The sequence below is a fragment of the Pelodiscus sinensis genome, chromosome 18, assembly GCF_052426305.1.
Source record: "Pelodiscus sinensis isolate ZL-2025 chromosome 18, ASM5242630v1, whole genome shotgun sequence".
Classification (NCBI taxonomy): domain Eukaryota; kingdom Metazoa; phylum Chordata; order Testudines; family Trionychidae; genus Pelodiscus; species Pelodiscus sinensis.
The window spans coordinates 21528644-21554931 of NC_143069.1; positions in this window are offsets into that span (position 1 = coordinate 21528644).

Here is a 26288-nt window from a genome sequence, read left to right on the forward strand (position 1 = left end):
ATGGAGGGGCACAGGGGGCAGAAGGGGAAGACAGAGGGACGCATCCCCCCTTGGGCCAGTCTGGGGGAAAAGGGCTGGGTCCCCTCCCCCCGCCGCCGGCACCCTCAGGGTGTCCCTGGGGCCCAGGTCCCGGCTGGGTTCCTTACCCCTGTGGTGCAGGAGGAGTTGATACAGGCTGTGCACCCCCTCCCGGGCCAGCCGGCTGACGTCTTCGGATGGGTCCGAAATAAAAAGGCCCAGCTGGGCCACGTGGTGACCCATCCTCGGCCAGTCGGCGGAGTTCTGAGGGGAGAGAAGAGGGGGGGTCCCTCAGCATCCTGGGGCTGCACGTCCCATGCAAACGGCCGCCGAGGCGGGTCTGAGCTCCGGGGACGGACAGAGACTCCTCCCGGGGCGGGGCGGGGCCGGCCTTGCGAGGAGACAACCCTGAGCAATGGCCCCGACTGAAGGGTCACTCCGGGGGTGGAACAAGGGGATCCACTGACGGCCACTCCCCAGTCCCCAGGCCCAGTCCCTCAAGAGCCCCCCGAAGGGCCCAGGGTCGCCCCTCCCCGGGGAAAGGAGAACGCGGCCCATTCCCGGCCCATTCCCGGCCCTGCCTCTGCCTCCCGGGGACGCTCCCAGCCCCGCGCCCTGCAGCCCCAGACCCCCCGGCTCCGAGGTCACTTACGTCAAACCCCGGGAGGGTGGTGGCGACTCCCAGCAGGGCCGTGGTGCTGCCAAGGGCCCTGGCTCGCTCCTGGGGCAGGCGGGACTCCAGCCACGGGCTCAGGTGCTGGGGGGGAAAGAGGCAGGTCAGGACCCGTAGGGAGGTGCCGGTTCTGGGCAGAGCCTGGGGCTCCTCTCGGACTGTGCCCCCCCAGCCACTGACACTGCTCCTCTCTCGCCCCCCCCCCCCGAGGAAGCAGGGACAATGGCCCCGTCCCCCCCACGGGGCTCACCTCCATTATGAGCTGCAGCCGGGCGGTGTCTGGGGACTCGGCGAGGAGGCTCGCCAGTAGGGCCTGGAGGTCGTAGGGAAGGGCCCGGATGAACTGCTGCAAGACAAGGGGGAGCCCTGGGTCAGAGGGGGGTTGGGGAATCCAGGCCACCCGCTGGCTCCGGGGTGCAGCCTTGAGCAGGGTCTGAGCCGCCTCGCAGAGCAGGGAGGAGCCCAGGCTGGGCATGGAAGGGACGGGCCCCCCGGGAGAGCAACGGGAACCCTGGAGGGAAGGATCCAAACCTGCAGCTTCTTCCCTCCCTCTGCCCCCCCCTCCTCTCTGGAGCTCCAGCCCAGCCCGGGAGCAGGGCCCGGAGGGACGTACCTGAGTGTGGATGGGCTCCTGCTGCCAGTCCCCAGACACTGTCTGTCCCACGGCCGCCATCAGCAGGGGGCTCAGGAGCTGGGCCCGCAGGGGAGGCTGCAAGGTGCTGGCAGGAGAGAGGGGCAGAGGCTGTTAATTGAGCAGCAGGAGACAGAGACTTTCCCACTCCCTGGCCAGGGGATCTGCTCTGGGGGGAGTCGGCGGGGGGGGGGGGTCGGTACCTGAGGCTGCAGGCGGCGTTGAGGCAGTCGGCCAAGACCAGCGGGGGGGGCGAGTCCTCCATGATCTCCTGGGAGACCCAAGGAGACAAAGGGGCGTGTGAGGCTGGGCGCCCAAGAGACGCTCACACGGCCAGCGCCCCCACCCAGCAGGATCCAACCCCACTGCCTCCCGCTGCCCTGTAGCCCCCCTGCCCGACACAGGGCCCCTCCCAGCACCCCCCTCCCAAATCGGGACCAGCTCAGTCCTTGTCCCCAGGCCGTCTCCTGCCCCTCCCTGCCCTGGTGACCAGCCTCTGAACCTCCTCATCCCTGCTCCCCAGGCGCATCCCCAGCAGCCCGCTCGGCTCCCTTCCAGCCCCCCATGGCCCGGGGAGACCCCTCCCTGTCCCGAATCCCCCTTCCTGTCCAGCACCCCAGACCTGCCCCATTTCTGTGTCCCTCCCTCCTCCAGCATCCCCACCCACCCTCCCCATGTCCACCTCCAGCCCTCCTGGCTCCACCCATCCCGTTTCCAGCACCCCCACCCGCCGCCATGGCCCAGGCAGACCCCTGTCCACCCCACATATCCCCTCCCCTCCTCCCGGCTGCCGCGACTCGCTTACAACGATCCTGGCCATCATGGTGTCCTTGCAGCAGCGCGGCGCCAGGGTGTCCTCGCCCCTTTGGAGGGCGGCGAGGCAGGCGAGGGGGATGGCCAAGAGGAACCGCTGCAGGGCGGCTGGGCTCTGCACCCCAGAGAGAGTCTGTGAACCTGGGGCCTGCCTGCCCCCCACGGACAGCTGCAGGGCTCAGGTCTCCCAGGAGTGGAGGTGGGAGCTGCTGGTTGTCCAAGCACCCACACTCCCCCCCCAACTGCTGCCTCAGGCTTGTGGGGGCCCAGCTGGTGCATGACAAGAGCCCCCAGCTTGGGGGGTCCAGGTCATGCAGGAGAAGGGGCCCCAGGGGGATCCCCAGGGACAAGCCCCTCCCGGAGGGGGGGGGGGACGTGCTGGGAATGGGCCGGACAATCTCGGGTCCCCCCCGTGTGGAGAAGGTTCCTACCGTGTCCCGGGTGTGGAGCTGCTCTTCGATGTCGTAGATGGCCCCTTCCTCCACCCGGGAGTCCACCCGCTCCTGGCAGAGCTCCGCCGAGGCGCAGGGGGGCTCTGTGCGGGAGGGAAGGGACCAGGGTGACTCCAGCGGCCAGCAGGGGTCACGCGCCCCCATGTCAGGGACCCAGGGCAGGTTGGGCCCCACACGCCCCTCGCAGGGACCCATCCCCCTGCCACCCTCACATCTGCCAACGCCCTCAGCAGAGCCCCCACCAGGAACAAGAGAGCCAAGCAGCCCCCGCCCCCATCCATTGCCCTGGCTTCGGGGCAGACACTGGGGCTGCCCCTCCCCGCCCCCCCCCCCGGGTACTGGGTGAGCCCCTGGGCCCAGCGTGTTCACGGCCCCTCACCTGGGTCTGAGCGGCTGCGCGAGGTGGCCCGGCTGCAGCTGGAGGCCCAGGCGCTGCTGCTGACGGACCTGGACCCACAGCTGCAGGGGCTAGTGCGGGGAGCGATGGGCTGGGGGCTCCCGGAGACTGGCAGGTCCCCGGGGGCCGGGCAGGGCGATGCCCCCTGGTGGTAATGGGGGCTGGGCTCCCGGGGCAGGTGTTTCTCTCCACAGAGGAGGCCCCGGAGCCACCCTACCCGGCTCCCCCGCTGGGCTGGGTCCCGCCTGCCCAGCCGCCTCTGGAGCCAGGTCCGGGGGGGCCTGGCCGGTGGGCGAGTCGCCCCGAGCTGGTGGGATCCAGCTTCCCCGCCCGCGGGGACGGAGAAGCTGCTCCCCACCGGCCCTGGGGCCATCTTCAGGGCTTTCTTGAACCACAGCCGAAAACGTTTGGCCATGCTGCAAATGAGGGGAGCAAAGGGGAGCTTGGGGCGCAGCCTGATGAACGAAATCCAGGGGTTCCAGCTCCCCAGAGCGACTGCCCCCAGCCCCCAAATGGCCCCTTGCTTATCGGTTCGGTCTTGCACAGGCACTGCAAGGACCTGAGGGTATGTCTACACTACCCCGCTAGTTCGAACTAGGAGGGTAATGTAGGCATACCGCACTTGCAAATGAAGCCCGGGATTTGAATTTCCCGGGCTTCATTTGCATAAGCGGGGAGCCGCCATTTTTAAAACCCCGCTCGTTCGAACCCCGTGCAGCGCGGCTACACGGGGCACGAACTAGGTAGTTCGAACTAGGCTTCCTAGTTCAAACTACCGTTACTCCTCATTCCACGAGTCTCCTGCCCATCAACAGCCCCTTCTTGGCCAATCAGGGGAGAATCTAAGGTGTGGGGGGTGGAGCGTTCTCCCCAAAGACACCGGCATAGACTTGTTCCAGCCCCACCTCCCCAGTCCCCACAATGGGGGCTGCATCCCCCACCCCACGGCTCCTGCAAACCACCCCCCGTCCTTCAGCTAGTCTGTTGGGTCCCAAGCTGGGGGAGGCAGCAAGGGAAGGTCACAGAGGAGGCAAGAACAGAGCAGAAATGTGGGGGGATGGAGGAAAAGGGAAACCAACCAGGAGAAAGCCCCAGTGGCGCTAAGGACGCAGCCCAGGTGAGGAATCACCTTCTGGCCCTTGACCGAGGGCTGGGCCTGCCTGGAACCCAGCCGGCCCCGGGCGGGATCCAACCCCTGGGGGCTCTTACCTTCGTCACAAAGGTGTCGGGATGTGGAACTCACAGAACGCGAACGAACCGTGAGGAGGAGACGCACCAGAGCTAAAGCAACCGGGGGTCTCCAAAGTCCCCTGGGCCCGCCCCCCGCTTTTATCAGCCTGAGATGTGGGTCCCTCTGTGAGGTCATCACCTCCCCACCTGCCCTTTGCCTTATATGCTGAGGGCTGCCCAAAGCCCCTGTGAGGTCACCGCCCCCCCCCCCACCCTGCCAGGCAAATGTCCTGCCTCTGGCCACCCCCCTGGGAAGTTTGAGCCATTACTAGGGGTCCCTCCCCCTCCCTCATAGGCTGCTCCCTGCCCTACACTGCAGGCTTCTTGCACGAGAGCTGTTTCACGCCGGAGTTCTTGCGCAAAAGGTCTCGTGCAAGAGTGCCTCCACCCTGCCATGGGCTTTTGCACAAGAGCGTCCATGGCAGTGTGAACGCTCTCTTGTGCAAGAAAGCTCTGATGGTCATTTTAGCCATAAAAGTGTCTTGCTCAAGAAGCCCCTGGTGCCCGTCCACGCTGCCTTCTTGCACAACAGCTCTTGCACAAAGGGGGCTTAGTCATCGTCGGGAGAGGAATAACTCCTGTGGAAGGAGCCCTGTTCTCTGATGCTTTACTGCAAATTTACTTCTGCAAGAACACACGTAGAGTGTAGACGCGCCACAAGTTTTTTCGCAAGAACACGCAAAAACAAGCCATGTGGATGTTTTCTTTTTAGGCAAAAGCCCCTTTTTGCACAAGATCGGTCGGCCTTTTTGCAGGCATAGGGATCTTGTGGGAAAAGGGGGTTTTTTGCACAAAAAGTAAACATCGACACGGCTTGGTTTTGCGCACAAACCCCGAGCACAAAAACGGATCGGCAGAAAATATGCAAATGACATTGCGTGTCATAGAGTCCCTCGTTAGCATATTTGTTGCCAAAAAAACTCGTTGTGTAGACGTAGCCTAGGAGAGAAGCGATCTCAGACACAAAGCCCTTCAGTAAGAGGGCATAGCCCTGGGGCGTGGTAGGAGACGTACGGCAGACATGGGAGGTCACTCTCCTAGCTATTTGGCACGGAGGAGGCCTCAGCTGGAGCACTGTGTCCAGATCTCAGGGCCATGCTTTAGGAGAGAGAGTCCAGAGGGGAACTATGAAAAGAGATTAGGGACGTTAGATATTCACTGAGTAGTCAATTAACCTCATGATTTCTTATCGGTTACTTGACTTTTCGATAGTCCCCAGGGGCCAGCTGTCTCAGTCCTGGCTCGTGCTGGGTGCGGGACCTACCCCCTCTGCGGCTCTGCATTTACAGTGTGTTAGGAGCCAGGCAGGCAGGCAGCCTCGCTCAGTTCCAGTTTGCACCAGGTCCAGAAGCTCAGACCCAGCCCCCAGGCAAGGGCTGCTGCCAGCTTGTGCTGCTGCCTCTGATACAGAGGCAGCAGTACGGAGTGCCAGGAGGGAGCTGGTCCGCGAGGGAAGCCCATCTAAAAAGCACCTCCCTTTGCGACCTGGCTGCCTGTCACCCCACGCTGCTGCCTCCGTTTTTGGCGAGAGAGAGCCGCCTGTCTTGAGACACCGGTGGGGAGTCGGATTTTCAAAAGGCAGGTCTCTGTCCTTTGTGAGCCTTCCAAAGCGCTTCGGTGGGGGGAGGGGGCAGGAAGGCGGACGACACTCAGGAATTGTAGCACCCAAATCCACGGAGTGTTTCGCCAGCACCTCCTGCAACAGAGCCCAATCCCTGACAGGCTTTTAGGCAAGATAGATCATTTGAAAAAATGACAGACACAGGGTTTTCCGTCACCGCTCTCCCTTTCTTTTATTTCCCTGGGCTAACTGGCTTGTTCCTCTTTGGCTAAGGATGGAAGGGTATGTCTACACTACAATGTTAGTTCGAACTAACGGACGTTAGTTCGAACTAACATTCATAGCCGCTACACTAGCGCTCCGCTAGTTCGAATTTGAATCGAACTAGCGGAGCGCTTAGTTCGAACTAGGAAAACCTCATTTTACGAGGCTTAAGCCTAGTTCGAACTTACTAGTTCGAATTAAGGGCTGTGTAGCCCCTTAATTCGAACGAGTGGGAGGCTAGCCCTCCCCAGGTTTCCCTGGTGGCCACTCTGGCCAACACCAGGGAAACTCTATGCCCCCCTCCCGGCCCCGGACCTCTTAAAGGGGCACGGGCTGGCTACGGTGCCCGTGCCAGGTGCAAGCCTGCTAGCACCCAGCCAGCAGACCCTGCACCTGGCACGGCACAGAGCCACCCACCCGATGTCCCCCAGCCCACCCCCTCTTCCCGGGACCAGGCTGGCGGCTCCCGGAAGCTTGCCCGGGACCGCAAGAGGCGGGTACATTCCTGGGCTAGTGCGGACATCGTGGACCTCGTCCACGATCTCCGCACTAGGCACAGGAAAGTGGCTGTCTAGGGCAGGAGAGCTGCCAGCCTGGCCACCCAGGAGCAGGTTTGCATGAAAATCAAGGGGGTCCACTGAGACCCCCGACCCTGAGCCCTGAGCTTACAATGGCCGTCCTGGGTCAGACCAAAGGTCCATCTAGCCCAGTAGCCTGTCTGCCGACAGCGGCCAACCCTAGGGACCGTGGAGGGGATGGACCAAAGACAGTGACCAAGCCATTTGTCTCGTGCCATCCCTCTCCAGCCTTGCACAAACTTTGGGCAGGGACACCACTCCTACCCCCTGGCTAAGACTACTCCATGGACCCAACCTCCATGACTTGATCTCACTTCCCTTTAAACTCTGTTCTAGTTGTAGCCTTCACAGCCTCCTGCAGCAAGGAGTTCCACCGGTTAACTATTTGCTTTGTCAACAACAACAACAACTTTCTCTTACTAGTTTCAAGCCTGCTACCCAGTCCTTTCCTTTGGTGTCCTCTAGTCCTTCTTTATGGGAACTCATGAAGAACTTTTCTGAATGCACCCTCTCCACCCAACCCCTGCTTTTAGAGACCTCTATCCTGTCCCCCCTCCGTCTCCTCTTTTCTAAGCTGAACAGTCCCAGTCTCTGTAGCCTCTCTTCATCTGGGACCTGTTCCCAACCCCTGATCATGTTAGTTGCCCTCCCCTCTCCCAGCCTTAATCTTCCCCTCTCCCACCTCCTTTTCCCAGTCTCCCCCAGTTTTGTTCAATAAAGACAGAGTCAATGTTGGAAGAAACGTTATCTTTATTTTGTACATCAATAAGAAGGGGGGCTAGGGAAGGGTAAGTGGAAGGAGGTGAGGGAGGAATGGGGTACGAGCCCCCGATGGGGAGGACTGGGCTGGCTCTGCAGGCTTCTGGGGGTGGAAGCTCTCCTGCAGCCCCCCGATTACCCCCTCTCCCCAGATGGCAGCCTGCGGCAAGTGCAGCCGGGCTGATGGCTGAGTGGTGTGATGTGCCCAGTGTGGGTACTCCGGGCAATCCAAGCCAGGACTGGTTTTCAAGCGGGGCACCCCTTAGAACTGTCTGTCTGGGGTGGGGGTCGGGACCCTTTAAGCGCAGCCCTCGGCTAGCCTGAGACTGCATCTCCACGCTCTAAGTCCTCCTCTGATGCCCTGCTGGCACTGCTTCCGGCCATCCTTAAGCCCTGTTCAGAGTCCACTCAATGTGGACTTGCTAGTTCGAATTAGCAAAACTAGTTTTTAGTTCTAGACGCGTTAGTTCGAATTAGCTTAGTTCGAACTAGCGCTGTAGTGTAGACATACCCGAAGAGAGGAGCCAGCAGGGGTAGAATGAATTGTGTACCAGGTCCTGGAAACAAGAGCATCTCCTCCAGATCACCCATCCACACCTGAACTGTTTAAAAGCTTGGCTGCCAATAAAGACACCTTAGCTCAGCAAATGCCAAGCCAGGCACCTGTGTTTGGACACGAGGGGTGCACAGGGATGTGAGAACCAGGAAGGCTGATCTGTGAATTCACCCCCAACCGTCCCAGTACAAGACAGACGCTTGCGCCAACCAGCAGGGGTCACTGCTCCTCGGGTTTGGCTTGGACAAAGGTGCCCATCTGTTTGGTGTTCGCGTCTCGGAGCTGCGCCAGCTGCCTCTGGCCACGGCGGAGCAGATACTCGATGTGCATCACGTCGGCCCGGGGGATGCTGGCGTTCTTCCGGAACTCAGCCTGGATGCGAGGCAGGAATCCCGGCTTCTCCCGGCCGGTGCGCAGGAACTGCCTGTATAGGCTCAGGACGTGCTTCTGCAGCTTGCTATGCCGGGCCATGGTGCGCCTGGGGGGCCTGCCCAGGCCACGGGGGGCCAGCGCCACGAGGCAGGGGCTGGAAGTGAACAGAGGCGGAGATGTTAGAGCAGCATCTCATTCCCAGACGCGCCTGTGCGGGCAGTTCTGTGCCCTTTTCACCCCCACCTGCTTGGGTTACCAGATGGTTTAAAAAAATACCGAACAGCAGGGGCCGGGGGGGGGGGGGGTGAGACTGGCTGGAAGAGAGGGGGTGGGGGGGAACCGGCCGCCGGGAAGCAGGGCTGGCTGGGAGGGGGCTGGAGGGAGCGGGGCTGGCCGGGGGCAACCAGCCGTCGGGAAGCGGGTCTAGTTGGGTTGAGGACCAAGAGGTGGGGGAACCGGCCGGCAGCGCTGCAGAGATGTACCAGATCCTGGGTCGGATTCATCTTTGGTGGGCCCTGGCTCCTAGACCATAGACACACTCCCCCCCCACCCCCCCGGAGGCCCTAGGGAAAATGGCACCCCGGCCCTGTGGACATGGTGCCCTCTCTGTTTCCCTTGGCCCCGTAGGCACTAAGCTCCACTCCTGCCGCCCAACTCCTACAAGGCCCGACGGATTTCTCTGTGGCCCCCGACCCAAAAAAGGATCCCCCCAGCCCTGTGTTAGGGGATACGAGGGAGTCTGGCTGGGACGTAAGTGCAAATAACTCTGCTCTTAGCAGCTCTGAACCGATGGGCTCTGCCCTGTGCCCCAACCAAGAACCCTAACATAAGAACGGCAGTACTGGGTAGCCTGTCTGCTGACAGTGGCCAGCACCAGGTGCCCCAAAGAGGGTTGACCAAAGACAATGATCAAGCGATTTGTCTCCTGCCATCCTTCTCCAGCCTTCCACAAACAGAGGCCAGGGACACTATTTCTATCTCCTGGCTAATGGCCTTTTATGGACCTAACCTCCGTGAAATTATCTAGCTTCTCTTTAAATCCTGTTATAGTCCTAGCCTTCACAGTCTCCTCTGGCAAGGAGTTCCACAGGTTGACTACACGCTGTGTGAAGAAGAACTTTCTTTTATTAGTTTTAAACCTGCTACCCATTAACTTCATTTGGTGTCCTCTAGTTCTTCTATTATGGGAACTAATAAATCACTTTTCTTGATTCACCCTCTCCACACCACTCATGTTTTTATAGACCTCTATCATATCCCCCCTCAATCTCCTCTTTTCTAAACTGAAAAGTCCCATCGCTTTAACCTCTCTTCATATGGGACCCGTTTCAAACCCCTAATCATGTTAGTTGCCCTTTTCTGAACCCTTTCCAAGGCCAAAATATCTGTTTTGAGGTGAGGAGACCACATCTGTACACAGTATTCAAGATGTTGGTGTCCCATAGTTTTATACAGGGGCACCCTGAGTTACCAAACCACATGGCAGTGCCCATTAAAAACCCACCAGGACTTACCCAGCGTTTATATGCAGAGGTCCCGCACCAGCGGCAGTCTGCACTGGACAGGAAACCATCCACCCAGCACGCGCGGGAAATCACAGGAACCCAGCCTGGACGGTCCGATGCCCCAGCCCTGACAGAAGAAAATCAAGGTGTGCTTGAAGTGCCACGCCCACCATCCCTTGGTCCTCTGGGGCATTCGGCACATCCTGCTGGGTGAAAGGGCCGGTCACAGCTCCAGGGTCTGTCACACTTCAGGGCCTTTGGCAGCTCCTATTCACCGGGGTCAGGCAGATAATCGCCCCGAGCTTTCCCAGCACTTTTCAGCATCAGCTCTCAAAGGGGGGCAGCGTGACCCCCATGGGAGCAGGGGAATGTCAAAGAAGGAATGGGGCAGGGCGGGGCAGGCAGCCAACGGCTTCTCCTAATTCAGTGGTCCCCAACCATTTGAGGTTTCCCGGCGCCAAGGGGCGTGGCCGTTTGCCCACAGGGCGCCCTGGCGCGGGGACCCCCATTGTGCACCTGGGGGCGGGGACCCCCCCATAGCCACATTGCCGGGCGGGGCCCCCCCATAGCCACATTCCCAGGGCCGCCCCCCCCCCACAAGCACCGCACGCCCAGGGCCGGGCCCCCCGCCAAGCGCCGCGCGCCCGGGACCGGCGCTCTCCCCCCAAGCACCGCGCGCCCGGGGCCGGCGCACCCTGCAAGCGCCACGCGCCCGGGGCCTGCGCTCCCCCCATGCACTACGTGGCCAAAGCGCGGCAGCCAATCTGCGGCGCCCCCGGGGCCGGCGCTCACTGTGCACCATGCGCCCGGGGCCAGCTCCGGCACCGCACATGCGCCACGTGCCTGGGGCCAGGCCAGCCCTGAGCAATTGGCGGGCGCATACAAATGCGGGCACCGTGTTGGGGACCACTGTCCTAATGTTAGCAGTGGGGACACCAAGTTCGGAAGTGAATGGTTAACCAGTAAGCCGGTTATGGTTAACCAGTGGGGGCTGGAGCAGCCCTCCACCAGCCATAGGCACAGGGCACTCTGGCACACCACGGGTAGGGTTGCTCAGCAGTCACAGCAGTGTGCCACGGGGGTAGGTGTTGGGGCTGCTCCAAGTCCATCTTTAACACGTTCTACGTGTCCCATTTAATCGGTTAACTGGTTCAACATATTGTTTAACTGGTTTTAGCTAATTAAATGAGATTTTACATCCCTGGCACCAAGGTGGCTAAAAGTAGGGTTGAACTGGGACTAGAAATTCCAGGATTTTGACTTTTTTTTCTGATCTCACACAGTTCTGCAAATAAATTCACATTTTGTTTAGATTTTAACTATTTTTAAATGTATTACGGTGGATTACGGAAGATAAACTTTAAAGAGAACAAAGAGTCATTTCAGGAATGGAAAACTACATTTTAATGTTCTGAAATGGTGGAGTTTTCCCCTTCCAAACAAAAGGTCCCTAAAATCAGCGTTTTCCAATGGAAAAACACCCCCTCTGAAAACTTCCTTCCAGCTCTAGTTAAAACGGCCGTATTTTGAAGTGTATAATCAACCTCTGGAACTCACTGCAAAAGGATATTAATGATGGCGAAGGAAAGGGGAGGGAATCATAGAATCATAGAGCTGGAAGAGACCTCAGAAGGTCATCAAATCCAGCCCCCTGCTCTAGGCAGGACCAATCCCAACTAAATCAACCCGGCCAGGGCTTTGTCAAGCTGAGACTTAAACACCCGCTGTGTACAGCCTGTCTGATCCCTTCTGGGGAAGCATGGGTGGGAAGAAAGAATTAGACAGGGTTAGACAAACCCGTAGGTCTTGGTTGACTTCGTCCTGCTTCAGGGCAGGGCGCTAAACTTGGGGACTGCTCTAGTCAGACCAACATTTCAATCAATCTTGTCAAGAAACAGGCAAAAAAAAACCCCAACCCAAACCAGGGAGAAACACGTTCCTTGGTTTGTAAACACAGACACAGAGAACAGCTCCTTCCGCTGGGGGGGTGGGAATAAAGAAAATAATCCCTCGCCCCCTCCCCTTCCTATTTGGTCCTAAAGGATGAAGATTTGTGCAGGCTGCGGGGGCAGGACTGATACTCAGGGAATGGGAGCATGGGGGAGAAGGGGGCAGCTTGCTTACAATCCAGGGGCAACCCCGTGTCTCGGGGCTGGCCCAGCAGAGGCGGGATTTCTGCAGCGCAGGGGGACACGAGGTGAAACAAGCAGCGACTCGGCCGATTGGGGCTTGTTATTGTAGGGTCGCATTGAAGCAGACACTGGCACCAGCGTCGCCTCCAAGAGCGAGGGGAGTGCGCGGCCTGGTAACCCCGGACGGACCCGGACCTGGACCCCCCTGCGCTGGGGGGCCAGGAGTCACCGCCCCCCGCCCCTCACCTCCGCCTCCTGCCTGCTCGCAGCTCCCGGGCCCGCGGCAGCAGCTGTGCCAGCCGGCTCCGAATGTTGAAACACCAGCAACATTAGCCCTCGCTTCCCATTGGCTGGAGGGCCCCAGGGGCGGGCGCAGGGAAGGGGAAGCTCCGCCCTTCGAGGGCCACGTGGGCCGGCAGTGGAAGTTGCAAGTCAGCTGGAGGAGAGAGGGGCCCGGCCCGGCCTGCGCACGTGGCTTTCACCGCAGCGCTCACCTGCCCTCACGCCCCACGCTCCTGCTTTTCCCTCCCTGCGTTGTTCGACCCAACCCTCACCCAGGCATCCACCCAGTTCACCCCGATTCTCACCCCTTTTTAAACTTGTTCCTAAGAAACCCCGATCGGTTCCTGGGAAATTCCCAACAACTCTTATCAGTGGTGCCTGTTACATACCAGCTGGGTTTTCCCTGTGATATTTACATACCCCCTGCCTCCTTTTTTCACCCCTCCCATTTTTTCCTCCCCTGTTCATTTTGGTTCTGGACATACAACACTCCAGTCGTCTGAAGAAGTGGGCTATGCCCAGGAAAGCTCATGATCCCATTGACATGGTTTGTTAATCTTTAAGGTGACTATATGTTGTGTTTTAAGTTTTTCCTGTTACAGACTCACTCAGCTACCCCTCTGAAACTCGTGGGCTCTGTCTACACTGCAGGCTTCTTGCACAAGAACTGTTTTGCAGAAGAGTTCTTGTGCAAAAGGTCTTCCATACGAGCGCGTCCACACTGCCATGTGCTTTTGCAGAAGAGATGTGCTTTTGCACAAGAGCATCCATGGCAGTGTCGACACTCTCTTGCACAAGAAAGCTCTGATGGCCATTTTAGCCGTAGGGGTTTTTTGCGCAAGAAATTCATGTTGCCTGTCTACACTGCCGCCTTCTGGAAGAGCTCTTGTGCAAGAGGGCTTATTCCTCGTGGGGAGAGGAATAACTCTTCCGGAAGAAGCCCTGTTTTCTGATGCTGTACTGTAATACTTGTGCAAAAACACGCACGCAGTGTAGACACTCTGCAAGTTTTTGCGCAAGAACAGCTGTTCTTGTGCAAAAAGCCTGCAGTGTAGACATAGCCTTAGAGGGGCAACCCCAACAGTCATTACTAACAAGGAGTCCTGTGGCACCTTGAAGATTTATTTGGGCATCAGCTGTTGCGGAGGAAAAGCAGGTCCAAGTGTTTTTTACCCCTGGAAGCGGATGCCCAAATACACGTGTTAGTCTTTAAGGTGCCCCAGGGTGCCTCTGTTTAAACAAGTGGAAGAGAAGGGCCTGTGTGCACCTCATAGGATGCCAGGCTAGACTGAAGATCACAATGGCCCTCTCTGGCCTGGAAGTTAATGAATGGTTGCATCTGGCCAGGCTGCCTCTCTTTATGCTTGCATTAACTAACTGGGTTATTTGCAGGTGTTGTACTCAGTCCAGCTGTGTCGGAGCGCCTGCTGCTGGAGGAGAACGCAAAAGTTCTGTTACCTGGTTTGTAAGTCTGGAGCCTTCTCTACTGCATGAGGTACAAGCCACCTGGCTCTTCGCTAAAGTTGCAGAGCCGAGTCACTATCGCTGGATGTGGTCTCCGTGCCCAGAGTCCCCAGAGACCACAAACCAGATAAGATTCGAAATCGCCCAAGCAGATTTTTTGCGTAACAACATGCAATAATAGTTGCCAGCGAACAGACTCAGCGCTGCGCCGCTACACTTTATGGAAGCCGTGGCAATGTCCTAACACCCACTGAGCACCATCCAGTGCCCCCACACAGTCAGCTGGTGAACACCATTTGAGGTGAACTTTTATACATTCCTGACGTATCAGGTTGCTACCCCCTGTTACCTGGTTACCGTCCCTTACCTTGCAGAAGGGGGCTTACTTCCTAGTCTTCATACTGTCAACTTACTATCTGTTATGCTGTCAACTTTGACCTGGTCCTGAACATAGGTCGGTATGTACTTTATTTGTGGGAGGTAAATGGTACCAAGATGTTCCTTAGGACAATCCACAGAACTACAGACCGGTCAGCCTTACCTCACTCCCCGGAAAAATCATGGAGGGGATCCTCAAGGAATCCATTTTGAAGCACTTAGAATAAGGAAAGGGATCAGGAGCAGTCAGCATGGATTCACCAAGGGCAAGTCATGCTTGACCAACCTGATTGCTTTCTATGACGAGGTAACTGGCTCTGTGGACATGGGGAATTCAGTGGATGTGATATACCTGGACTTATTCTTGCCAGCAAGTTAAGGAAGTATGGATTGGATTAATGGACTGTAAGATGGATAGAAATCAGGCTAGACTGTTGGGCTCAATGGGTAGTGATCAACAGCTCGATGTCGGACTGGCGGTCAGTTTCAAGCAGAGTACCTCAAAGACCGGTTCTACGGTCGGTTTTGTTCAACATCTTTATTAATGACTGGATGAGGGGATGGATTGCACCCTCAGCAAGTTTGCCTATGTCACTAAGCTAGGGGGAAAGGTAGATACATTGGAGGGTAGGGTATATGGTGCAGAGTAACCTAGATATATTGGAGGATTGGGCCAAAAGAAATCTGATGAGGTTCAACAAGGACAAGTGCAGAGTCCTGCACTTGAATGGAAGAATCCCAAGAATTGTTATAGGCTGGGACCGACTGGCTAAGTAGCAGTTCTGCAGAAAAGGACCTGGGGGTTACAGTGGATGAGAAGCTGGATATGAGTCAACAGGGTACCCTTGTAGCCAAGAAGGCTAATGGCATATTAGGGTGCATTAGGAGGAACATTGCCAGCAGATCTAGGGAAGTGATTATTCCCCTTTATTGGGATGTGGTGAGGCCACGTCTGGAGTATTGTGTCCAGTTCTGGGCCCCCCACTACAGGAAGGATGTGGACGCATTGGAGAGGGTCCAGTGGAGGGCAACAAAAATTATTAGGAGGCTGGAGCACATGACTTAGGAGAGGCTGAGGGAGTTGGGCTTGTTTAGTCTGCAGAAGAATGACGGGGGATTTGATAGCAGCCTTTAACTATCTGAAGGGAGGTTCCAAAGAGGATGGAGAGAGGCTGTTCACAGTGGTGACGATGGCAGAACGAGGAGTGATGGTCTCAAGGTGCAGTGGGGGAGGTGTATGTTGGATATTAGGAAAAACTCTTTCCCTAAGGGTGTGTCTAGACTACATGCCTCCGTCGACGGAGGCATGTAGATTAGCCAGATCGGCAGAGGGAAATGAAGCCGCGATTAAAATAATCGCGGCTTCATTTAAATTTAAATGGCTGCCCCGCTCTGCCGATCAGCTGTTTGTCGGCAGATCGGGGCAGTCTGGACGCGCTGCGTCGACAAAGAAGCCTTTCTTGATCGGCACAGGTATGCCTCGTGAAACCAGGTTTACCTGTGCCGATCAAGAAAGGCTTCTTTGTCGGCGCATCGCGTCCAGACTGCCCCGATCTGCCGACAAACAGCTGATCGGCAGAGCGGGGCAGCCATTTAAATTTAAATGAAGCCGCGATTATTTTAATCGCGGCTTCATTTCCCTCTGCCGATCTGGCTAATCTACATGCCTCCGTCGACGGAGGCATGTAGTCTAGACACACCCTAAGAGAATGGTGAAGCACTGGAATGGGCTAACTAGGGAGATGGTGGAATCTCCATCCCTAGAGGTTTTTAAGTCCTGGTTTGACACAGACCTGGTTGGGATGATTGAGTTGGGATTGGTCCTGCTTTTGGGAAGGGGGCTGCACTCGATGACTCCTGAGGTCTCTTCCAGCCCTGGGATTCTATGATTCTAAGGCAAGGGACTTCTTTTATTTGAGAGCCCCAATTCCTTCAACAGCAGTATAGGTCTAATCCATGGAGCTCCTGAAGAGCAGCTCTGCATCCCTTTCTATGGCAGCCCAACTGTCCTTGGAACTGGTCAGACCAGTGTGACATCCCCCTGTGTAGGCATAATGAGCTAACGTGTCCTTCACTCCCATGCACCAACTTTGCCACTTATCAACTATGTTTTTAATTTGTTCCAAGGGAAAGCTGAATGAAGCCAAAATTAATGAGTGTTTTAACTTGTAACAAAATACAGGACTGTGTAGCACTTTAAAGACTAACAAGATGATTTATTAGATGATGAGCTTTCGTGGGCCAGACCCACTTCCTCAGATCCACTATTTGATCTGAGGAAGTGGGTCTGGCCCACGAAAGCTCATCATCTAATAAACCATCTTGTTAGTCTTTAAAGTGCTACATAGTCCTGTATTTCGTTTCAGCTACACCAGACTAACACGGCTACATTTCTATCACTGTTCTAACTTGTGTTTCTGTTCCCAGGAAATGTTGAAACGGTAGATTCCTAGGGACTGTCAAGTAGAAAGATTGACCCAAATTAGTTACTTGTTTACTTTCTTTGGCTCCACTGGAATCTTACAACAGGGATTAACTAGCTCCATTCATATCTATAATTAACACAAACAAAATCTATGTTTAGTGACAGGTAAGGTTTCCTGAGCACATGTCTAACAATCCAGACATTTAAAATCAGAAGTTAGTGGAAGGAGGCTGAAAAAGGTGAGGCTTTCGAGAGAAAAATTGCCCGAGAAAGGGTTATTTTGAACTCCAATTTACTCTGTATCAACCCATTTTTCCATTAAACCAACCTGAAGTACTATAAATAGGACTCAAAGTTTATGTCCTATGTTTTAGTTTTTGTCATAAACACCACAAGAAAAAAATATAAAGCAAATGGGAAAAAAGGGAGGATGCGAGTTATGAAAAAGCAAACAGTTGATAGGAGAAGCTAAAATTGGGGGAAAAAAAATCTATAACCAGTAACATAAAGGATAATTAGGAAATGTTTAAATATATCGGGAACAAAAGAAATCAGAGGAATGGTAAAGATCCATTACTGTATAAGGCTGGTCAAATTGCCAATCATGATGAAAAAAAGAAACTTCAGCAACCTGCTTGGAATTTAATGCGTTGAACTACACACAAGCCATAAAGATTGGATGTCTTTCTAAAACATATGTGGTAGCTCAACCGAGGGATGTTAAATTGCGCTTAATCAGCTAATCCAGTAGTTGGTGGAATTTCCATCGACTACTCAATTAGTCAATAAGGGTATGTCTACATTAGCTCGTTAATTTGAGCTAGGTAGGCAAAGCAGGCAACCGGAGTTGTAAATGAAGCCCGGGATTTAAATAGCCCAGGCTTTATTTGCATGTTCCCGTCCGGTCGCCATTTTGAAATTCCACTAGCCGCGCAGCTATAGAATGAGATGTAACAGTTAATTCGAACTAAGGACTTAGTTCGAGTTACCGTTTCATTGCCACATGTAGCTGGCAGGAAGGGACCTCGAGAGGTCGAGTCCAGTCCCCTGCCCTCATGGCAGGACCCAGTACTGTCTAGACGAGTGTTTCTTAAACTTTTTAAGACCGAGGAACACCAAACAATTTTTTTTTTATTGAGGATTTTTTGTTGACTCCTGAGGTCTCTTCCAGCCCTAGGATTCTATAAATGTGCTTGGTACCTGTGCCTGGACCTTTATGCTTGATCTGGCTTATACTATTTCTCTTTCCTGCCTGCGGTTCCACTGAGCCAAAGTCTTGCTTCCTAGATTTCAGGCCTGTTGCTGTTTTTATGTTACCGGCCTTTATTCGGGCCTGCTGATTTTATGTTACCAACCCGCAACTTACTACAGAGGCAACTGAGTCCCAAAAAGGAGGAGCAGCTTGTTCAAAAACACAGCAAGCCAGTGGCAGCGCTAGGAATAGGACCCGTATGTCCCAACTCCCTGTCCCCTGCTGTACTAACCAGACCAAAATACTTTGACCACCAGGGTCTGAAGCCCCACAGACAGGGGCCACGGATGGGGAGGGGGAGAGGCAAAGGGGGCAGTTGTCTCGGGAGCTGATGATTTAAAAGGGTCCAGGCCTCTGGGTCACTGTATCGACTATTATGGCAGCCGCCACTGCCAGAGACCCGGGCAAATGAAATCAATCCTAGAGCTCTGTCTGGTGCAAGGTGGGTGGCGCTAAGGCCTGATTGGCCCTCGCCTTGCCCCTCCTACCTTTAGCTTTGCCCCTTTGAGGGGGTCTAGAGCCTTGCCCCTTTGAGGGGGTCTTGAGCCGACCCCCTCCCATACATTACCCAGGGCCCGACAACGTCTGTCACCAGCCCCGTTGACATGAATGTGCCCCAAATCCCTCAGACCCAGTACAGTCCCCCCCTCCTCCCCCCCCCCCCCCGGATCTTTAATTCTTCTCTTGTCATCTGATTGCTTCAAGCATTGTTACAGGCTGGGGACCGACTGGCTAAGCAGCAGTTCAGCAGAAAAGGACCTGGGGGTTACAGTGGATGAGAAGCCGGAGATGAGTCAACAGGGTGGCCTTGTAGCCAAGAAGGTTAATGGCATATTAGGGGGCATTAGGAGGAGCATTGCCTGCAGATCCAGAGAAGTGATTATTCCCCTTTATTCGGCTCTGGTGAGGCCACATCTGGAGTATTGTGTCCAGTTCTGGGCCCCCAACTACAGGAAGGATGGGGACGCATTGGAGGGGGTCCAGGGGAGCTTGACCAAAATGATTCGGGGTATGGAGCACATGACCTATGAGGAGAAACTGGGGGATTTGGGTTTGTTTAGCCTGCAGAAGCGAAGAGTGAGGGGGGATTTGATAGCAGCCTTCAACTTCCTGAAGGGAGGTTCCAAAGAGGATGGAGAGAGGCTGTTCTCAGTAGTGAGGGATGGCAGAACACGGAACAGTGGTCTCAGGTTACAGCGGGGGAGGTCTAGGTTGGATATTAAGAAAAACTATTTCCCTAGGAGGGTGGTGAAGCCCTGGGCTGGGTTCCCTAGGGAGGTGGTGGAGTCTCCATCCCTAGAGGTGTTTAAGTCTCGGTTTGACAAAGCCCTGGCTGGGATGATTGAGTTGGGATTGGTCCTGCCTTGGGCAGGGGGCTGGACTTGATGACTCCTGAGGTCTTTTCCAACTCTAGGATTCTATGATTCATCCGTGCGATGTCACTGGAGACGCAGGGAGGTACACTGTGGGCGAAAGCCCCGATCTTGCTTCTGGTTTTGTACAGGCGGCCGTGAAAGTAACTTTACAGTTTCTCACAGGTACTGTCCTATTGCAGCCCAGGTCTTTGCAGTTCTTGCTGGAGCTGCGCACCAGGGCACTTTCACCTCTGTGTTCAGGATTCAGAGTTATCTCTTTTCCCAAAGATCTTCCCTGGAGCTGTTCAGAGAGAGCTTGCTCCCTCTCGCCACAGTCTCTCTTAAGGCAACCATGTTCTTCAGAGCCTCTGGCCTGACGTGGAACGGGACGGGGGACACCACAGAAGAGGCCAAATTCGCCGGGGGAAACACTCCAAGGAAATGGATGCTAAAGAGGGTCCATTCGCCAAGACTCATGTGCAGGGCCTCTTTGATTTCAGTGTTGTCACTGTAGACCAGCGCGCGCCCGTTGAGATTATGGTCCCTGAGCCTCTGTTTGTACAGCGGGACGTTTTCCTCCTTCAAGCCGATTGTGTCCATCTGGAAGAGAAGTGGGAGCACCCGTTAGTGCCGTGCATCTACTGAACAGGTCGCCAAACACGTTTTTAGGAAGGGTCCGCTATAGCTCCCGAGAGGAACCTGTCTGGGCTTGCTCAGATTCTAGCAAACAAGGCGGGCCGGCCGGCTGTGGGGCCAGGTATGGTACCCTGCACACCCCACTGCCGTGTGCTTGGATTCTGCTAGGGGCACCGCTGAGCAAGTTGGCACGGCAGGGGAAATAGCATGCTCTCTGCAGGCAAAAGCTAGCAATGCAGGGACCACTGGAGGGGTGTGTTGAAATGAAGAGGGAAGGTTTCCTGACCCTGCTTGTAGGCTGGAGGGAAGCATGCAGTCAGCCTGACGGGGGTGGAGTTGGGCCTCTCGACCTAAGGCTATATCTACACTGCGGGCCTTTGCAGGCAGAGAGTATGCTAATGAAGCACTCGTTAGCAACTTCTTGTGCTTCATTAGGGGTGTGTCTAGACTACATGCCTCCGTCGACGGAGGCATGTAGATTAGACAGATCGGCAGAGGGAAATGAAGCCGCGATTAAAATAATCGCGGCTTCATTTAAATTTAAATGGCTGCCCTGCTCTGCCGATCAGCTGTTTGTCGGCAGATCGGGGCAGTCTGGACGTTCCCCTGTCGACAGAAAACCCTTTTGTCGACCGCCCCGGTAAACCTCATCCCACGAGGCATAACGGGGCGGTCGACAAAAGGGTTTTCTGTCGACAGGGGAACGTCCAGACTGCCCCGATCTGCCGACAAACAGCTGATCGGCAGAGCAGGGCAGCCATTTAAATTTAAATGAAGCCGCGATTATTTTAATCGCGGCTTCAGTTCCCTCTGCCGATCTGTCTAATCTACATGCCTCCGTCGACGGAGGCATGTAGTCTAGACACACCCTAGCATGCTCTCTGCAGGCAAAAGCTAGCAGTGTAGACATAGCCTCAGGGTTCTTGTGTGTTATTCTGGATAAGGGGTATTACGCTGCAGGCCTCCAGCAAGAGTATTTATGTTTTTGCCTCTCTTCTCTCTGGAGTGCATAACAGACAGCTACGGGTCTCCCAGTCTTAAAACCGACCCAAGTCACTTCAGAGCGTAAAGGATGAACCCGGGGAGAGCCAGCCAATGGCTTCGGGGTTGGAGGAAAGAGCTGCAAGGAACCGAGTTGTTCCAAGAAGAAATGTTTTGTGCAAACCAAGAGTCAGGAGCAGCAGAAAGTGGGGGAACTAGCAGAGCCCGGACTGTGGCCTTGCCCCCTACATCACCCTTTCCCCCTCATCCTCACTCTGCCCATTCCCCCTCATGTGCCCCCCTACTCCTGAGGCCTCAAACTCACACTGTGCCGTCCCCGAAAGCCCCCATCCCACACCGCCTGTTCCCCTCAACATCCTACCCCCACTAGTTCTCGCTCCTCTCCCTCCAGTTATGCACCAGTTATGTGGGACAGTTTTCTCCCAGCTCTGGGGCCCGTAGTCAGGGCTGTCCCTAGGCCCATGGGAAATATGTAGCTGCATAGGGCACCGGAAAATTTGGGCACCAAATTTTTGAGTTCCCCAATGCAGCAGCCATGTGTTCTTGTATGTCTGAGGATATGCCTCTGCCGGTTCGTCTCTGGGGACGCTGTGTCCTGTCTGCTGCAGGGCTTTTCCCTTCGCCCTCCCCCACGTGCTCCTCTCAGCTGGCAGTGTAATCCACACGCCTAGTGTGTGTGGTTCACTGTCCCTTCGTGTGGCAATTGGACCTCTTACAGCCAGAGATAAGAACAAGGGAGCTCTACATCCTAAGCTGGGAGCCAGCTGCCTTCATGGCTCCAGCTGTCGAGGCCTCTAGGGGTGTGTCTAAACTACATGGCTCCATCGATGGAGCCATGTAGATGAGGCTGATCGGCAGAGGGAAATGAAGCCACGATTTAAATAATCGCGGCTTCATTTAAATTTAAATGGCTGCCGCGCTCTGCCGACCAGCTGATGATCAGCTGTTTGTCGGCAGATCGGGGCAGTGTGGACGCTCCCGTCGACATGAAAGCCCTTTGTCGACCTCCCCCTGATGCCTGGTGGGATGAGGTTTACCGGGGAGGTCGACAAAGGGCTTTCACGTCGACGGGGAAGCGTCCAGACTGCCCCGATCTGCCGACAAACAGCTGATCATCAGCTGGTCGGCAGAGCGCGGCAGCCATTTAAATTTAAATGAAGCCACGATTATTTAAATCGCGGCTTCATTTCCCTCTGCCGATCAGCCTCATCTACATGGCTCCGTCGACGGAGCCATGTAGTTTAGACACACTCCTAGAGGGCCTAGGTTCAAATCTGCTACGGGGTTCAAATCAGCAGCAGCAGCAAGCTAGCAAACAGAGAGGATCTGCAACTCTGCTCTAGTTCCTGAGCCCTGCTTGGGGTAGGGAGGTAGAAGGAACGACCAGACCTCCAGCAGAAGCTGCATGAGGGGAAAAGGCCCAGGCAATCCTGCAGAAGGGCCCTCAATTATTCAGGGCCCCACGATTTGCAAAGATGGCTCTGCCTGTAGCCATCATCTGTGGGCAGCTGCTGTCACATGAATGACATGCTTCTTGCGATGAAGAGGCATGGACATTCTATCGACAGCTGGCCCTGCTCGAAGGAAGGAAACCCAAGGGTGACCCACCTCTCGGCAGACATCCTCCACCGTCATACCCAGCAGAGTGCAGGTGCTGAGCTTGTCGAATTTCTTTGTCCGTTTCAGTCTGTGGCTGCCATGTTGCAGCTCCATCTGTCTTTTCAGGGATGGGTCCAAATTGACCGTGAAGGGGAGGTAAAAGAGGGCCTCCTCCACCCGAAACCTGCCGCACAGGAAAGTGTGGAACAGCTCGGGATCCTGGTCCAGTTCCAGCAGCTTTTCCATCTGGCCTTTCAGCATGTCCAGCTCTTCCATGTACTTCTCGTAGACCTCCCACAGAGACATGTCGGGGCGGAGCGGGCTTCCATGGCAGCTGCCCATTCGACTCCTCTGCTCCTCATCCTCGATGCACTGCAAGAGCCAGCTCAGATGGCACGGCCACTGGTTGGCAAGGAGCACCCATTCCACCACCTTCTTCGGACACACTTCATCCTTGGGGATGTTACTCGCCAGCAGCCTGATGGTGATGGTGACGGTGTTCACGATGCGCCGCATCTGCACCACGTTGTCTGTCATGAATTCCTTCAAGGCGTCATCCAGGAGGTAGTCGAAAGCATCTTGAATGAGGTCTTTGGCTCGGATACCTTTCCCGCAGCTGCCGGTTCCCAGCGCTGGGGTTCCAACCATGAGAGGTATCTGGCTGTCCTCTGCAAGTGGATTCTGGGCATCGTGGTTGGCCGAATGGTAGCGAGAGATGTTGAGGAAGTCAGAGCTGGCTTCCATCTTGCCATCCTGCCGGAAGCCGACCTCTGCCTCTAGCTGCTCCTTGCGCGCGATGATATTCCTGATCAGCCTCCGCTTGGTGTCGCAGTCCATCCGAGGGACAGAGAAGGGCAGGGTGACGATGCGGTTTAAGAACTCGTAGCCGTTGTTGGCCATACCTCTCATATACTTGGAGCTTTCCACGCAGTCGACAATGATGCTGGAGTCAACAGCCAGGATGGAGATGAAAGGGGCGTCATCGTCTGAGAGGAGGATGTTCATGGCATCAAGGACGCCCACCACCTTGTCAGGGCTGCATGTATCCAAGTGGGTGATCTCCAGCACCACCCGCAGCTTCCGCCGCTGGAAGATCTCCATGTACTGCAGGAACCCAGTGATTGTCCTGACTTCGCTTTTCACGCAGCTCATGAAGCCCAGCTGTGCGCTGAGAGCCGTCTGGTTCATCTGTCTCTCCAGCTGGCTCTTCTGGGTGACGATAATGTTTCGTACCACTGTGATAGTGAGCCGTATGGCAGCTGCTGCAGAGACGCTGACAGCCGTCACCCCAATGCCTTCCACGACAGCTATGGCGTCTCCCGAGGCATCCCCGATGGGGATCCCAAACACTAGGAGGAGACCACCCACCCCAATAGCTACCATGATCAAAAGGATCACAGCCACCCACAGCGGGAGGAAGAGGAACTTCTTGCTAACCCATTCCTGATCCCCTGGTCTTTCGATGATGCTACATTTCCTGTCTATGGTCCTGTAAATGCTCATGGGTAGGAGACCAAAGTGGCTTTCGATGCCGTCGCACAGTGTGGTAATGAGGCCTGCCCAGAGCTGGTCGCAGCCCGCGTACTCCCAGGCGCTGAAATGGATGAAGACGTGTTTCACGTTCCTTCTCCACTTCTGCTGCTCCGTCAGGACCGGCCGGTAGAAGATCATGAGTAACAGGAGCTTGAGTAGATCCCGGCCAGTGTTGTCACGCTGCATCTTCTGCGTCCGCTGAAATTCCTCCTGGTCTTTCTTCTTCGATTCGTTTTCCATGTTCTCTGAGATAAAAGAGGAAGATATGTTAGGTACCTGGCAGTGCCTTAAATCTCTCCTCCTGAAGGGTCTTCCAGCTTCACAATCCCTCCCTTCTGGGAAGCAATCAAGAATGGGTAGCTCTTGGCAAAGCCATCCTTAGGATTGATGGGATCCTACGCCGTACTATTAAACTGGTGCCCATGTGCCCAACAGCAGCCCAGATGGATGTTGAATTTTTAGCGATGTGATTTTATAATCCTCATCCACACACTAATAAACAAACACATTTTAAACTAAGGTCCTGTCGACTCTCACAGTAAATTCAGCAAACATTTAGCAGAGGTTGGCAAATGCCTGTTAAATGGCTTCATTACTATGTCGTCGACGTTCTGCCAGTAGCTCGAGCAGACTTTGTCACTTGTAAATTAACTAGATCTTCTAGAACTTCTGCTGCTGGAGGAAGCAGAGCCACAGACCATGGATAGGAAGAGGCAGGTGGGTGGAGTGGACATGAAAACCCAGTGCTGCTCCAAATTTTCAGGTCCCCTATGCGATTGCATAATCGGCAAATGAGTACGGGTGGCTCTGGCTCTTTGGAGATGGTTGTCACCCACTAATCCCCATCCCCACAAGGTTCCTTCCCCGTCTTACGTTCCCCGGGGCAGTACTCACCCTTGATTTTGTGTAAGAGCAGGTTTTTGCAATGTCCCCATGGTGCATAAAACCCAGCAGTCACTGGCGTGGGCACAGTGTACAGAGCCTTCTCTAAAGCAAGGCAGTAGATATCCTCCTTGGTCTGGAACCCTGCAACGGGGATGAGGTAAAACACGAAGATTAGCCTCACCGGGCGCATCCGCAGTGGATGCTCAACAGTGTCTCTGCTAATATTTTTCGGTTCAAGGTACTAGGTACAAGGGGAGGGAGCAAACAAATGTCCGAAACCACACAAGTTTATTTTAGGCTATAAATATTGGGGTGCCTGGCCTTACCCCCTTTGCATGGCCGAAGGGACAACAGAGACTTATTGACTGAATTGCTCCTCGTCCTGGAGCACTTGAGTTGGTGCACGCGTAACCGCAAATCCAGGGCACTAGATCTGTGACTACACGGCTATAAACCTGGCCAAGTGCCTCTGTCACCAGACGGTGCCTGTGGTCGGTCTTTGTGCATAACAGCGAGATCTGCAGCAGGAGCAGGCTGCGTTACCTGCACTGACCACTGATAACACCAGAGCTCCAAGAACAGAAGCACTGAGCCACGCTGCTGAGGCAACCACATCACAGCTCTTAACACTAGGAGCCCGTAAGTACTCCTGTAGACCCTGCTTTCGCTGGCATTAAGCCAAACAGCGTCCACAGAGCCCCCTGGCACTCCTGCGCCCTGCTGTGCAATGCAGAGGGAGAGATGGAGAAGAGAAAGGCCCACGTGTTCCTTTGCCCTGGCCCAGGCTAGCCTATGCCACTTCCCATGGTTCTGTGGGCCAGACTTGCAGGGCGGGGAAAAGAGATGTAGAGGTCATGGTGGGTAATCAGCAGAACATGAGCTCCCATTGTGGCGTTGGGGCTTAAAAAGCTATTGTAATTCTGGGATGTATAAACAGGAAACGCTTGAGCAGGAGTAAAGAGGCTGTCTCGCTTCTGTGATGGATGGGAGGCCCACTGTTCTTTTCTGAACATCCCAGTATTCAGTGACTAAAGGGTTAAACCTAGCTAGCTAGAAAGTGTTGGCAGGGAGCCAGGAGCACCAGTGAGAAGAAAGAGTTCAGATCTGCATTAAAAGGGAATCTGTCTGCTGTTTTTCTTTGTGAGTTTAATCCTGGAGCTGTGGAAGGGGATGAGGGGGGGGATGAATTGAACTGGGCAGGGACATCATGCCTAAAAAAAAGAATACCTGGGCCTAGAATTGGACTGGACCTTGGAAGTGTGGCTACTTGAGTAGATAGAGAATGTTTATTTAGATGCGATCAGGTTATTTTTTTGTTTTGTTGTTTGGTTAAACTCCTCTGTGCTAAATCCATATCCCCTCCTCTCCCCACTATAACTTTAAACTGAATCCCAGGGATGCAATTGTCTGTGTTTTAATCTGTTCTTTTCTCAGTTGCGCTATAACTCCTAGCAGCCAAGTCAGCTTTACAAATGAATACCTTTTTGTTTTCTTAATATAATCACCTATTTTAAGGCTATGATCTGATTTTGTATC